We start from the raw sequence: 12219 nt of genomic DNA, 5'->3' as shown, positions 1-12219 counted from the left end.
TATAATTATAATTATAATTTTTAATTTTGAATAAATGTTGTGTCATAATTATAATTTAAAATTGTATTTAGCAACAGGAAAACTCCCATTGCATTAGAAACAGTGTTACAAAATTATCAGCTCAATATTAAAATTATATCCTTTATTCAACTGGTAGTGAACTTAAATATTTCACTGTGAACTCTGACCAGACGTTAAAGTACCTTGAACGCAACAGATCTAACAATATGTTAAAAGTACTTTGAACCCAATAGATAAACACAGACCGTTCAAAACAAACAACAGAGTGAAAGTTTATCACAGGAGATGAAAACAGACGGTTAAAAACAAATATCTAACAGAGAGAGAAAGCCTCAATTGCTGAACTCTCATAAATTTAATTACATGAAAATTTACCAATTTAATATCCAGCGGCTCTCTCAACTAAACTTGCTCTGCGCCTTTCTGTCACTATGACGCAGGAAAACATAACCAGTACTTGACTCGAAAGTTGAATGATATGTACAATATCCAAGTGGCCGTGGCTAGGATGAAACCCTCACGAATTATCATCCAAATCTTTAATGGTTTTCCGACTCCATGCTGCGGTGCTAGGGTCAAATTTCAATTCCCATGTTGGCCAATACTGCAAATCTTGCTTCAAAGTAACCACTGACTGTTTCCCATTCAACTGCACTGTCTTCACACGAACAAACTCCCCATTCTCCAACTTTTTTAGGGCATCCACAAATTTCGGCAGATCAGGGATCGCTTTTCCATTAACTTCAACAATCCACCGTGTAGCGCCAAGTCCATATCGATGCATAGGGCTGCCATACATGACTCTGGACACATATACCCCATGCCCTTCTTCTGGTAAAAAGCCCAAGGAGCGGACAGCTGAGTGTGGCTGTTGAAGAAGAGATCCACACCAATTTACGAAATGTGTGGTTCCAAAGCCATTTCTTACATCCGTGCCCACAACAAGATCCAACTCCAAACCCTCGCGAAAAATTGTCATTCTCAGATTCCCTCCTTCAAGATCAAGTCGTTGGCAAGCATTCTCAACATCACGAAAACTTGTGATTGGGTTCCCATCTATGGCTAATACCATGTCGCCTTGCTCCAAAGCGCATTCTGCTCGTGATCCAGCGAAACACCGCTTTACTTGTAAAACCTGTTGTCTCACTGGATCTTTCTTTACTAACTCTGTAATCCACTTTTCACTTAACCCAAAGCTACGGGCCTTTGAAAGTAAGGTTGAATAAAGTTCGACCTCTAACATGCGAACAGACGGCATAAGCATTTTGATTCCATTAATGAGCAAAGGTGATCCTTCAGTTCCCTTTATAATCTTCTGTAGCACTTCACTTACTACATAAATTGGAATTCCTCTTACGAATCCAAAATCTTTGGCAGAGCCATTGCTAGACTTGAAGATACCCCATAATGCCTGAACCCTTCCTAGTTCGTCTGATAGTACCCCAGAAAATTTGTTGCCAAAATGTGTATCCAACTTGATGACCTCCAAATTCATAGGTCTATACCGGGGATAAGTAAATGGGTCTGTATTCAAGGCAGCCACAGAATTTGAGACAAGTGATTTGCGTGATATACCTTGTAAATTGTGATTCAAGCCAACAAGATATACAGCATCACCCCTCTGCAGATCAGGCTCAGGAAGAAGAACAGCTGCGCGTACAGCAGCGGCCCCGGATGGACCTAGTGCTACAGGATCATATGATACTAATGCATAATTGTGTAGAGGGTGCACAAAAACAACCTCTCCAGGAATCTCCATGGGGTAAGCAGCGAATGCTAACATGACATCTGATAAAGAAATGGGTACAGTATTCCTGTCCACGGCAACCATTCCCATGGTTTCAGAATGATAGATCACTAATCCTGTTCCAGAAAAACGCTCAGCATTCACACCATCAATCCAAATCAAAGGTATATCGACATTAACCATGACAAGGCTCGGCTCTATAATTCGCTCCGCAACTGAAATATTCCTAAGCTCATCTAAGGCAGTCCCAGATAAGGATGGGATATTTTCCAAAACTTTTGATGAATCACTTTGCACACCACTAAATTGTCCACATGATGATACCTGTGGTTGGATTGCTGTACCTTTCTGATCATGAAAAATGGAAAGAGATGAAAATAAAGATGTAATTGACGAGATTGCAGATCTTTTTTTCCAGAGTCCAGCCACATCATCTCGAGTGTAGACTGTGGGCTGTGCATACCATTCATGCCTATTAATAGTAACAAGAACGAACTTACTTCGATGACGATCTTTATGGCTCACAAATTCTAGCGGAACCCGTTTCCCTCTGGACAAATTTGACAAAATACATATAAATGCTTCTATTCCTGTAATTTCCTTCCCGTCCAATTTTTTAATGATGGCATGCCGCGGAACACCTGCCCTTGACAACATATACCCTGGTTCTGCAACATATACTAGACCACAATTAAATCGGAAATTTCTAGCCTGTTGGTACGATAGAGGATGAATAACGCCACCACTCACTTCCAAGAAGTAATCTGGAGTTACAGAATGCAAGTCCTGGACTTGCAAAGTGACTTTCACAGGATCACCACCCCTCTCAACCTCTAAATCGATATTCTTTCCAACATTATCATCCAGCACTGTCTCCAACTTCAAGAATTGCGTTACAAGCTCACCATTGACACTGACAAGTATATCCCCGGGCCTTAAGCTCATCTTGTGAGCAGGACCTCCAGGCACCACGGAGTCTATAACAAGAATTCCCTTCTCAGCAGGAAAAGTCTGTCTCACAAATTGTTCAGTCTCAGCTTGAAACCCTAACCGACGTGCCTCATCGAATCCTTTGTAAACTAGGGTCATCTGGAGTGTGCCTCGAGGAATATGGATTTCAGTATTGTTGCACTTCTGTAAAATTTTCAACGCTCTTACGACTAGATCCAGTGGAAGAAAAAAAGCAGAAGAACCTTTAGTCTTGTTGCCAGCATTTAGTCCAACTGCTTGTCCATGACAATTAATTGCCGGTGAGCCACTTGAGCCTCTTTTTGTCCCGGAAGCTGCCTGCATATAAAAGGTATTGAAATCATTGTATCCATACTTCTCGTAGGGAGGGGCTTCTCGATCCAAACGGGCCAAGGTTCCTCCTGATATGGAAATCTTTTCACCACTGTCATTTCCCACTACCCGGATCTCCAATCCAACAGCTGCAGCTTCGGGTGCAAGAGGGATTTCTTCACATTTCATAAACTTCAAGGCTGCGGGATCAAAACGGAAAAATCCAAAATCATGCACCGGGTCACGGTAAAGAGGATAAACCGGAGTCTCCTCGCGATTTAGAAACGTAGCCTCTGCTACAACAGGCCCACACTGGACGACATGCCGGTTGCTGAGAATGATCCCGCGTTGTTTGTCGACGATGAAACCGGTAGCATTACAGACACCAGCTATCTCCGTATCAAAATGTCGAGTTGCAGTGACCTTTAGTACCACTACGGCCTTAACAGCCTTGCTTAAAGCCCTTCTCCATTTCTCCCCAATCTCTGTATTTGCCTCGTCAATTTCCATGGTTTGTGTTCCGTTTGCTCCAGTCTCAGATAGGATACCGCATTTGTCAGTACTGCGATAGAATTATCATGCCATCAATAATCAATTCAAGAAGTACGCATTTGTCAATGCAGAGATAAAAGTGCCGTACCATGAATCGTAAATTCAAGAAGTATTATACAATATTAATTCAAACAGTAGTCGGAAATTTCGCTAAGATTTAATTAAAATTTGACAAAAAATAATAAATTTTGTTTTTAAGTGTAGGGTTTAGGCACTGCGCTTGACCCAGAGGAGATCTGGGATGGGTAACTTCCTGGGAAGTCTTGGTTACCGGGTGCAAGCTCCGGAAGTGATGATTGATGCTATGTGATTCATTTCACTAGTTTCAATCCCACTTCTTCACCCTTGTGAGCATCACCCTATGCAATGAGTGCTAAGTGAACTATTCAAAAATCATGAGAAATTAATCAAACTACCTCTCATGAAAATGGTCATACGATGAATGACTTACTTAACGCAGTTGAATCCAAAATGATATCTAATAAATTTTGTTTTCACTTTTTAATTTAATAATAAAAAATTAAATTAATTAGACCTATTTTGTCTTTTTGAAATTAATAATAAATAATTAAACAAATTAACCATGCATATCGGGTTACTTATCTCTTATTATGCCTTTGTGATTGGTTTTAATGAATTCATATTTATTAGTAATAATTAAATATTGTATGCTTAAAGCATGAGTAGAAAAGTATTTTTTTTCACTTTTTTATTGAATAATAAAAAATTAAATTAATTAGATATATATTTTTTTTGAAATTGAATAATAAATAATTAAACAATTACTTATCTCTTATTCTGCTTTTGTTATTGGTTTTAATGAATTCATATTTATTATTAATAATTAAATATTATATTCTTAAAGCATAAGTTTAGTAAAGTTTTTTTTATCATTTTTTATTGAATAATAAAAAATTAAATTAATTAGACATATTTTGTCTTTTTTGAAATTGAATAATAAATAATTAAACAAATTAACCGTGAATATCGGGTTACTTATGTCTTATTCTGCCTTTATGATTGGTTTTAATGAATTAATATTTATATTAATAATTAAATATTGTATGCTTAAAGCATGAGTTTAGAAAAGTTTTTTCACTTTTTTTTATTAAATAATAAAAAATTAAATTAATTAGACCTATTTTGTCTTTTTTGAAATTGAATAATAAATAATTAAACAAATTAACCATGCATATCGGGTTATTTATCTCTTTTTTTTTTCCGAAGGTGGTAAAACCTATCAACTCAGGTGTCAAACCAACAGTGAGGACAGCCATCTCTGGCTGCTATCCGCGAATGCTGGGTTTGACTCATCACTGTTAAATAGGAAAACCACGCCACCTGGCATAACCCTGCTGGTGGTCCGTAATCGGGAGCAGGCTCTCACTCCTGCCAGATGCCTCTGGGTCTTGGGCCGATAACCTGTTTCCTTACGTCCGAGGAAGACGAGCTCTTAGCCAAGCAGAAGCAGTTTTACGGCATACTCCAGCCCGTGGGTTATTTATCTCTTATTCTGCGTTTGTGATTGGTTTTAATGAATTCATATTTATTATTAATTGGTTTTAATGAATTCATATTTATTATTAATAATTAAATATTGTAGGCTTAGAGCATGAGTTTAGAAAAGTTTTTTCCGCTTTTTTTTATTGAATAATAAAAAATTAAATTAATTAGACCTATTTTATCTTTTTTGAAATTGAATAATAAATAATTAAACAAATTAACTATGCATATCGGGTTATTTATTTTTTATCCTGCGTTTGTATCGGTTTGTTTGGTTTTAATGAATTTACATTTATTATTAATAATTAAATATTGTAGGCTTAAAGCATGTGTTAAGAAAATTTAAAACTAAGGAGGGGGTAAATGTATCGTTCACTATGGGTTATGGGTCATTTTATTTTAAAAATAAAAATATATTTTGAAATGTTAATTAATTTTACTAATTTTTAATATATAAATTATTAACAATATTTTTATAAAAAATTTCAAATTTGAAATGATTTTATATAATTTCTATAAAATTTTACTTATTTTATAATAAAATAATTTTACACCATAAAATTGGAGAGAATCAATATAAAAAAAATAAAAATTAATAAATATTTAAAAATAAAAACATAAAAAGTTAACCCACTTATTAATATTAATACTTAAATTTATAATACACAACATTGTTCACATTAGTCATCTTCCAATAATACTTCTCTGCCCAAATACCATTTTGTAGGGGCACTGTTTTCAATGGAGTTGTTTTTAGTGGATTTTTTAGAAATTCCGGTGACGGAATCCAACAGAAAAATTTGAGGTTAAATCTTAATTTGTATTATTTAAAATGGTTTTTTAACTGCATATTTGGATTCAGCACCCTGAAAAACCCCAGAACGCTTTGATTGTGCAGAAATTACCTATCAACCTTGCGATTTCAATAAATTGCGACGAGATTTTAGAGAAAATTGACTAAAAAAACCCACTAAAAAAACTTCCAAAAAATCTCACTAAAAACAACTCGCGTTTTCAATACCCCTTCTTTATTTATCTAATTACTTTGTCAAGATCCAGTCAACTAAGAATCTCAACCACTTTCCCAAAAATGGTTGGATTTTCACGGTTTCCCACTTGTCAACTTGATACAATGCACCTAACTAGCAGGTTGCTTGGACTTGACGTTGCTAACTGGCCGTTCCATTTCCGTTATCCTTTTCGTTTATATCCTGCCGTAATGTTAGAAAAACAACTTTTAGCGATCGGAAAACCTAGCTGTCGTCACATCGCTATCACCCAGCTGTCGTATTCGCGTCTTCGGCGAATACGACAGAGACCGGCCTTCAAAATTTACACGAAATTAAGGCAAGTCATTCTAAGCACAGGAACTCGACCGACGAAAGTCACTGGGTCGCCACTCAACAGTATGAGGAGGTTTCTGTATTTAAAGACTAAAAATTAAAACTTTTAATTTAATTTAATTCGTTATATTTAAAATTTTTTATTATTATTAATTTTAATTCAAATAAATCATTATATTTTAAAAACTATAATATATAATGTTTTAAAAAATATGATTTTAAACTTTTTATTTTAATTCAGTTTATTATATTATTAATTTTAACTAAAATAAATAATCATAATTTATTTAGTTAAAACATTTCACTTTATTATATACATCTTTTTCACTTTTAATAAAATATAAAAGCTTATTATATTCTACTATTTTTTAAATATGCCATTTGTATTTTCCAAATATATTTCTGAATTGAACCATTCATATTTATCCATCTCGTGAGCATACATTATAACATCTAATATGTATGACTTATTTCTAATTTAAATTTATGTGAAAAATAATGTATAATAATTTAAATTTTCATTTATGAAAATCAAATCATCTCTAAATAGTTATGGTTAGTTATTGATGTGTCATTTGGGAATTAAATCATATATAAATAGTTATGGTTAGTTATTAGTGTGTCATTTTGGAATATCAGTTCTATATCTTGTTTTTGTGGACTGGTGGAAAAGTGAGGGCTCAGCCGGAAGAGGATTGTACCACGAGAGAGTGAAGGGGTCAACCTGTTTCGAATAGAGAACATGGATTTTGGAAATGTAGTTGTACTCTTACATCGATCCAGATCAAGAAGTATTTCCATCCACGGGGGTAAATATTTGCTCGCTAGGCGAGAGGATAGCAGTGCTAGTTACAAATTCTGTTCCGGTAGGATTTCACTTTATTTCTATAAAGTAGTTAACGATTGCATAGGGTCTTTTCCTTGGTGCAAGAAGAACAATTTGATCCGTATCATCTCTGTATAATCTTGACTCGATCTTGTTCTCCTTCTTCTTCCAAACAATATTGAGTTCTTTCTGTATGCACTAGTGCTAGATCGGATCAAACTTGTTGATTCAAGTTCATGTAAAACTTGCTTGATCAAGATAGGTAAAATATTACTGATTTTACGAGACCATATGTTATGATTCGAATCAATAGGAAATACTACTTTCGACAGGATTCACTCAGAATAGGCTCCATTTTTTTCGTAGTAGTGTGAAAAGAAGGAAGGTCTGGCTTCAAGTTGTTCGAGATAAAATAGTGGGATAGTTGTGTTGAGTCTCTCGACCCTTTGGTAAGTTATTATTCATAAGTCAGTTCTCCTTCCAGATGAGAGTAGGGAAGGGATATAACTCAGCGGTAGAGTGTCACCTTGACATGGTGGAAGTCATCAGTTTGAGCCTGATTATCCCTAAACCTAATGTAAACCCTTCCATATTTTTTGGTCAAAGGTATAGTAGTACTTACATTATCGATCCTACAAGGGTGATCATACTAGACTAATCCATATTGGTTTCATATTAGCACGGATTCATTTAGCTAACTGTTCTCCTTATAGAGTACGTACTTATTACTAATGGTGTTGATTCATAACTAGTATCACTCTTATTCATAGCTCTTAGTATACCTAAGTTACGTACATACTTAATCATGAGCACAAGTATCTGCATAGAGGATGAGATCTAGTATCAATATCTCCCTAATGACTGAGATTGATAAAGCATATTGATTAAATTACTTTGATTACTGTGATATTGAAGCCTAATCTCGTATCAACTTCATAGGTCAAGTAAGCCTAATTACCTTAAGCTGGATAGATATAAGTATTAGCATAAGTAACATACATGGTAGTTAAGCTAAGTTATTGTTACATAGGGCTCTTTCTCTACATAACCTATAAGCAGAGACACGTGATCACCTGTATTTGAGTCATTAATGAGATTGATTATCATAACTCATTGCTTAGACTAGTAACAGTCATTAAGCTTTCATAATAAGGTTGATTTGATTACTGCTAATACGGTTAGATTACATAGATCCGTATACAGGCCTTTCAACCTAGCCTTATGGTTGGTCTAGCAGCCTATTATACATCAGTCTGAACATCATTTATATTCGGTCTTACCGCCCATCCATTATTTCAATGGCTAAAAACGTAGAATCGGGGAATTTGTGTACCTCTCCAGAGTTGGGATACGGGGCGGAAAAAGATGAAGGCAATATATTTTTTGAGCGAGATGGGAGGGAAGGGGGGCAGGCAAGTATGGATTCTAGTGCCTTGCCCCTTACATTGGTTGTAATGGCAAGACCTACTATGAATTCTCGTGCCTGCCTTTAAGGTTATTGAGATGTGAGATCTTAGAATTGGATCCTGAACGAGATTCTGCCATTATTTCATTTTGATATTCCTTGCTTCTCTCATTTTATTTGGGGAGGGGAGGTCAGTCCATTCTTTCCTTCCTAGGCTCAATCTATAAATTTGTCATCTCTATGGGTCAATCGATCGCAGGATCTAGTCAATCTTTAGGTCCTTTAGTCGAACCTTCAATCTTTTCCAAGTAGGTCTGGTTTAGGCGATGGTCCATCTTTAGTGGATAGATTCTTAGTGGAAACTTGACTTTAGAGGTATGGCTTCTCCGTTTCACGAATATTGCGACCCCTCAATGCCCTAAATCGTGGAGTATAAGATTTGTACTTAGTTCCTTAAGAGAGAGAATTGTGCTTGCCCCAATTGGAAGGGTATGAATTCTCCCTTGCCTGATTGGAAGGAAGGAACGAAATGATGGTTGTTGAAGAGATATAGGCTTACCTGGTGTGAAGGAAAGAAAGGAGGCATGATGAAGAAAGAAATAATGGTTTTTGGAAGGAGTTCCTACCTCATTAACGTAGGGGAATAAGTAATAGTGCTTACCTTATTCGAAGGGTGTGGATTGGTCCTACTTCATTGGAAGGGAGAGAGAAAATCATAATAGTGCTTGCCCTAGATTGGAAGGGTCTAAATAAGTCCTACCTCGTTGGATGGGAGAGAAGGAATGATGGTCGTTCAAAGACTATACGTAATTCCTACCTCATTGGAAGGAGAAGGGTTAGTGCCTTGCCTCATTTCGAAGGTGTGAATTATAAGATGATGGAATAGAGAGGCCTAGGATGTAGAGAATCGGGACATAGAGAATACAATAGATGCCCTTTCTCAACTCGATTCTATTTCATAGATATATGTGAATATCGTATCATATACATCTAGAAAGTTGTATGCCCTTAGTTCTGGCTTGTACAGTTTGGTTCGGAACCCGAAAGAGATAGAGAAACTCTGACCTATTCTTTTCTAGCTGAGTCGAGCTCCCAACTAACAAGCCTGGAGGTTGCCCGGTGGGTTGAGTGCATTGCAACGAGCTATTAGAGCAATGTAATTTCGTCAAGGCTTGTTGGAACGATCCATAGTAACGTAGCGCCTTCTCTCTATACAATGAAAGTTCTTGAGGTGTGTAACAAGAAATTGACCCAGATCAACAACAGTAGCGGAAGATTGGGCGACCATAAAACGCTCCTGATGCTTCTTACAGTGAACCTAATAACTGAACCAAGTCTAGTATCAATCAAAACTTCCCGGAGCACCTATATCTTAATATCTTAAGAACGACGTGCTCGCTTTCTTCTGGTCCTATCTTTTTTAGTGGTCGGGGACAAAAATGAACTATTCGGGGTTGGGAGGGAAAGATATGGTAGATCAACAGGTAAAGTTTAAAGGGGTCAAAAAGTTTGATGAATATCATACCTACTATTCATTCTAATACCTACTATTCTTTTCCTTCGTCCTATCCTTTCTTCCGTCCTTTAGCTGTGCTGTGCTTACCTTACAAGGCAAGGCAAGCTAGCAAGCTCCCGTTCTTAAGATATTCCTTTATCCCACTCGACCGTTGACCCGATTCTCGTTTAGGTTCATGCCTGAAGATTCATGCATGGGGGTTGGGATAGATGCCACCTATCAATATTCCCTTCGGGCTGATAGATATGTTCTTTGTTCTCCCTCTCTCTAGGCTTGCAGATATTCTCTGTCATTATGGTGGGTGCCAATCAATCAATCGCCTTCATACGTTTGCATTCATACGCCTCTTTTCCACTCTTTCCTATTACGCTTTCCCACTCTGGCATATCAACTCTATATCTTCTCTTTTTCCATGGCTTATCACTTCTTTTCTTAGCCACATAGAATAGAATATTGAAGATTTCATTAGTCATTTGGAAGTTCTTTCCACCAACTGATCCCACGGTAGTTTTCCTATCTAAAATAGTATAGAGATGAACAGAGATGAATAGAAAGATTTGGAATAAGGAAGAGAAAGTGGGGGAAAGAAGACTTCTTGGGGAGAAATAATACGTCAACCAATTATCTTTGAGGAGCCACCCTTAGCCCGCCAACACACTGTAACCCTGACTAATGGACCGTAGGCACCTCTAGTCTTTCTATTGCCAATGACCCTTACTACTTGGTGTGGGGCAGAGCTGGTTGAGAGCCCACGCCCTCACTCTATGGGGTTGAAGATGCTTGGGGGAGGCCTACTTCCCTTGGATTCCAGCCAGACCCGCTAAACCATGGCTAGCTATTACGTGGAGCATAAAGAGGAGTTCCCGCATATAGGTTCACCCTTACAGTTGTGACCGGATATAGGTTCACCCTTCTAGTTATCCATCCCTCGTAGCCTAGTTCATAGTTAGCCCTAGATAGTTAGGCCCTTATCTATATCCCTTTATAGTTAGCCCTTCGTATAGTAGAATGAAAAGGAATAAGTAGATATATAAAGCTGGCCTGATTGGATGGAAGGAATCACCTGAAATGAACTAATGAATTGATTTACCTAAAAAAATGTAAGTGAAATACCCCGGTGGAATATGATGCTGCAGACCCCTTAAGAACAAGGATTCACTTTAGCAAAACCCTTGAGAAGTTTTTGATATCGACCGAAACCACTTCTTGGGTACCACACACTTTGAATCCTTCTTTTCATATGTGAGCGAGAGATACCTTTTCTGAAGACACTTCTTATTGATATGATTTCAATACCGCCAGATATCATTTTGAAAGGACTTGCTTGGACTTGCACTTAGACCTTGAATTTTCTGCGCCTACTTTATGACTTGGAATGTCCAACAGAACTACCTGACGTATTCACAACCCTTTAGAGAATGACTCAATTAACTTAACTTAGAGCTTTGCACGGACAGGCATTCAAATATAGCATTGTATGGGGCTTGCTTGGATTTCAAGATTGGTTGGTATTTAGAAGCGCTTACAGTCGATCGCACAGGAAAAACTGTGGGCAGGTGGGACAGAACTAGAACTGCCTTACTTAGGAAGAACTACTGCTAGAATATTTAGCTGAGATCGTGGAACTGCCAGATCCTGATAGATTATCAATAGCCAGAACTTATGAGACATGGAAATGGCTGAATGGATGGATTGTTGAGTAGCCGAGGATGCATAAGGAGGCTCAACCATAAGGATGCTATAGCAGGCTCGACTGATAAGGCCGCCATCACCGGCAGGATGTGTAAGCATGCTCGACTGTTAAGGAGAGGGGCTCGACCACGGGGAGAGGATCTTTCCGATTCGATCCTAGCGCTTTGTTCCTCGCTCGTGGCACTCCTTGCTTGCAGAGAGATCAGTTTCTCCACCTACCTTCAAATGGCAGGCGCTCACCCCAGGAACGGAGTCACTCACTATTCATATGGTGAGGGCCCTTACTTCTTCATAGGGGTCACTCACTATTCATATGGTGAGGGTTCAAGCGTA

At 37.4% G+C, this 12219-nt stretch overlaps 1 pseudogene; it reads right to left on the bottom strand.

The window, feature by feature from the left end:
- Positions 1-287: 287 nt before the first annotated feature.
- Positions 288-3654, bottom strand: LOC149207688 (protease Do-like 7 pseudogene; annotated as a pseudogene).
- Between the last annotated feature and the right edge of the window lie 8565 nt (positions 3655-12219).

Source organism: Pinus tabuliformis, chromosome 1_2 (assembly GCF_031772625.1).
Source record: "Pinus tabuliformis cultivar Carrire ecotype Pingquan chromosome 1_2, CPIR1, whole genome shotgun sequence".
NCBI lineage: Eukaryota > Viridiplantae > Streptophyta > Pinopsida > Pinales > Pinaceae > Pinus > Pinus tabuliformis.
Note: the sequence above shows the minus strand (reverse complement) of the source record. Positions and strands in the feature narration are given on the sequence as shown.